This window comes from Pteropus vampyrus, unplaced genomic scaffold, assembly GCF_000151845.1.
Source record: "Pteropus vampyrus isolate Shadow unplaced genomic scaffold, Pvam_2.0 Scaffold192, whole genome shotgun sequence".
Lineage (NCBI taxonomy): Eukaryota > Metazoa > Chordata > Mammalia > Chiroptera > Pteropodidae > Pteropus > Pteropus vampyrus.
This window is the reverse complement of record NW_011888973.1, coordinates 1,121,673-1,126,016: the sequence shown is the minus strand read 5'-3', so window position 1 is coordinate 1,126,016 and position 4,344 is coordinate 1,121,673. Positions and strand designations below refer to the sequence as shown.

At 37.4% G+C, this 4,344-nt stretch overlaps 1 protein-coding gene and 1 non-coding gene across 12 annotated transcripts in view; one reads left to right on the top strand and one right to left on the bottom strand.

The window, feature by feature from the left end:
- IMMP2L (inner mitochondrial membrane peptidase subunit 2) overlaps positions 1–4,344 on the top strand; it is a 690,748-nt gene that overhangs the window by 79,821 nt on the left and 606,583 nt on the right. The gene's annotated exons all lie outside the window — the stretch shown is intronic.
- Positions 2,423–2,541, bottom strand: LOC111746516. The gene has a single exon (XR_002783151.1). It is a non-coding gene; the product is annotated as a 5S ribosomal RNA (ribosomal RNA).

Sequence of the window (4,344 nt, the reverse complement as noted above, 5' to 3'; positions counted from 1 at the left end):
GGAGCGAAATCATGATTTTGGCAGTTATTAGCTTATTAAACCATCTCACAAAATTAAGTATTATGTGCAGTTTAAGGTGATAAATTTATCTTTCAATTTCACATGGAAAATTAGCATGAAAAGAAAATGTTTCTTCCTTCGTTCCTTTCTTGAACGTGCCCTTTCTCACAGGAGACGTACAAATAGATTTATAGGAATTTGGAGTATTGAAGAAATTACAGCCAGAGATTGTGGTTGGTGTTAATTATTGGCGATCTGACACTGTGACCTGTAACACAGTGGTTGGATGAGCTTTGAAGGTTTCATTGGGCAACGTAGGATTTAAATTCTGCCGGAATTTGGAATATGGTAGGTACGTCATCATATACCATAGCCATACTTTAAACTCTAACTTCCCCAGAGTATTGTGCCAAAGAGCGCCACGGCTAGTTACACGAGAGTTGAGATGTAAATTCTTTGAACTTTTTGTTACTTTTTAAACAGAGGTATATACTTTAATGGATGATACTATCTTTAAAATTAGTGTAGAATTGGGTTGAAATAAATTCGGAGTGTATATGTGACCAAAGTACAACAAAAGCAAAACAAATCACGGGTTGACATACCTTAAAAAATTAGAGGTTGACTTGTGAACATAGGACACTCAATGTTTATTGAGGTCATGATTTTAATATGTTTGGAGGTTATAATTTTTGCTGTAAGCAAGTCATTTTATCGAAGTTGCACAGAATGAGGTGTATGTAACAGTCATGCCGCTATTATCTTTTTTTACTCAAACTTTTGAGTTTTTACTGACATTTCAGGAGGTGAAGTAATAGGTAAACCCATGAGTGAGTTCTAATCTGGGTTTTGCTCCTAACTAGGCAGATGACCTCAATAAGCCGCCTAATCAGTTAGGACCTTAGTTTCTTAAACTCTATAATCCTGAAGTTGTCCTGGGTGGCCTCTTTGTAAATGTCACTCCAATGTGATATAGAAGGACTGGCTCTGATAGAACCTTTTTGAATCCTGCATGTATTCATTCTCCAGATCAACGCTGTCCAATAGAAATATAATGGGAGCTCAATAGGTAATTTTAAGTTGTCTAGCTGACACATCAGCAAAGTAAAAAGAAACAAGGGAAATTAATTTTAATAACATATTTTATTTAACTCAATATATCTAAAATATTATTTGTACATGTAATTAATATTAAAAATATTAGTGAGGTAGTTTACATTTTATGAAATACTAAATCTCAAAGTACCAAGTCTTGAAAATCAGTTGGGTTTCCCAGAGCATATCTCAGTTTGGACCACGAAGCTCTTGGCTACTGCACTGAACCGTGTAGGAGGTCAATGGATCCTCACGTCACTACCCATGCATCAGATTTAAGGACTTTAGAGTCCTTTTTAATTCCTTCTGTTTTCTCCCCTCTTCAACCTAGTAGTGACAGAGACTTGCACTTCCTAGAAGTGGTAGGCTTTAGAGCCAAACTGGCATTTTCTCTTCATTTTCAAGCTTTTAGAAAGAGTAAGTTAATCTGTGAATTCTCTTCAGTTCCTTAAGTCATTTATTCCCTCAGTTCACTGGAATCAACTTCCATTTTTAGTACTCTACAGAAATTTTTTGAAAAAATTCCCAAGCATTCCCATTGCTAATTGGTGACAGTCCGCCCGTCTGGTTCTATGATAATGAACCATAATTTGAATGCTTTCTGATTTCTTAGCAGAATCAGACACCGTAAGTACTTCCTCCTTGAAACTTTCTTGTCCCTTGTTGCGTATTTCTCTTTCTTGTTCTTTGAACTCTCTGTTTTGCTGGTTCTTTTCTTGGCCCTGTTTTCTTTTCCCTTTGCCCACTGCCTTTGACTTCCTTCCTAAGCATCATGCCTATATATTTTAGCTGTTTACTGGATATATCTGTATGATGCTATTTTGTGGATTTTTTCCAACCCAGCCTAGCCTTCTCTCCCATTCCAGACTTGTTCTCTTTCTCCGGTTATTATTTGGGTTCTCACCATTACCATATGTAGTCACAGGGCAAAGTCAGAGACTTCACCATCATCTTGAACCTCTTCCATTTTCTTACCATCTAGGTATAATTAGAGTTTTTTTTTTTGTTTTGTTTTGTTTTTTAGGTCTATTTGTGAAATATTTATTGAATGTTTCTCTCTTTTTGCAGCGCTCCGGTTCAGGCCCCTCACCCCTCGCTAAGATCCCACGCTCCCTCTCCATCTTTGATTGTTTCTTCTCCTACATTCTCCATGTCGCTATCAGAGTTCTTTTCAACACAATTTGCAGATCATTTTCCTGTTTTAGACTCTGATTCTATTTGTTTATGTGGCATATAAGTCCTAGATTACTATTGTTAACTCTAGAATTCTTTTCTATATTTTCTTCTCCTCTGAAAGCCTTGAAGACCTAAAGTTATTTATTTTTTCCACCAACAGCACCTGGTATTCCTAAGTGGTCTCCCATCCAAGTACTAACCAGGCCCGACCCTGCTTAGTTTCCGAGATCAGATGGGATCGGGCATGTTCAGGGTGGCATGGCCGTGACCTAAAGTTATTTTAATGGCGAAATTTTAGGCTTCCTGATGGTTACTGGAAGACACGAGGCATCAAGCGTGGATAGTATGGCCTGACAGCGGTCCTATACTCATAATAAATGGGCGATGCTTATCTGATACCCATTGCTAGGATAACAAGCAGATTCCTTGGTTTCTCTCTAAGTGAATCCCTACGTAGATATTTTAGTTCCTGAGGAGCAAGGGTTGATAACATCTGTTAACCAGGAATGATGTATCCTTTATTTACAGATACGCTTTCTATACTTGGAAACTAATATAGAGAAACATCCTGGTTAAGTTGTGCAGGAACACAGTAGATCCCCTGAGGGAATGCTAATGTAAGTAGAGAGTAACTCTGGCAGTTAGTAGATCTCCTTGGGGTGAGAAAGAATGGCTTTTATTGTTACCTATTTCTTAATATTTTTACAGTCGGTTGTCTCCTGGGCTCTTTATTCTTCTAGCATATTTCAGTTGGATGAGATATTAGTTCCTTATAATGCGACATATTTCTTCACCCAGCCAAATCTTGTTATTAATCTCATGTGGCTTCGCTGGCGACGAGCTTCTGTTAGGCAGCACAGTCACCGATGCTTCGAGGAAGAGGATGAATATTAATTGGGGGGTGTTACTTCTGGGAGGAGACCTTTAAGAAGTATTAAATATGCTGAGTTAGGATTTTTGCTTCTGTTTCACAAGGGTTTGTTTAAAATCTAATTGCTTGATTTTAAAGAAAACTACAGGTCACACATGGCAATGAGTAAATTGTCAACAAGAATATTTTTGCATGTAGTGAGAATGGTCTGCCCTTTTCTCAAAAGGAAAATAATAGCCAATCCTCATATGTAAAGTGGTAATTAATATTTTTATCTCTGTAATTCCGAGCAAGTCCAGACATGAACCCAGGATCCAGCACATTGTTTTTTCAGTGTGAACATCACTCAACATTGAAAATGTGTCCTCTGCAATCAACTGTATTGCACTTGAGTAGGAGCAGTGCGACTCCTATAAGCAGGAGAAAAAAGGCCCAAAACTGTAATTGCAACAAAATATTCCCTTTAAAATGAATACCATTTTTTTTTTTTTTATAGGATTGAATATAGTTTCGGGCTATATATACAATCGAAAATTTTAGAACTAAAAGTTTCCGGGCCTTACTATGTGCCGAGAATTGCTCTGCACATATATATTTAATCTTCCCAGTATCTGGGCGCGATGAGAACTGTTATTACATTAGGAAGAAATTGAGACACACAGAGGTTAGGTAAGTTGTCCAGGGTCACTCGATGTAATGCAGGCGTGAGGATTCAGACCAGGGCCTCTTTACCCGTGAGCTGTGCCCTTGGTCCCTCTGCCAAACGGTGACAGGCCGTCAGTCTGGTTCTATGATAATGAACTCTATGGCTATTGATCTTAACTCATAGCTTGTACTCTCATGTGTAAGTTGACCTTTCTTGGGATCTAGATATTTCTGATGTATTGGTAAGTAAGTGCTTATATAAATACATAAACATAGTACATTTAAATGTATCTCAAAGCCATTTTATACAGTAGCGATAATCACTTTTTGTTCATTATAATATCATAGTTATTGCAGCTGAGACATGTTCTGCTAAGTTAAGCACATTTTTCATAAAGTGTTTTGTTTGTTTATTTTTAACTTAGGAGGAAGGCTTACAGTTTGCAAAGATCGAGAGTTTCTTTTCTCAGGTTCTCTCCCAAACTTCTTACCTTTTTCCTGAAAAGGTACTAAATGTGATGATTTTTCATGTCATTTTTGAGCAAGGTCTGGGTTCA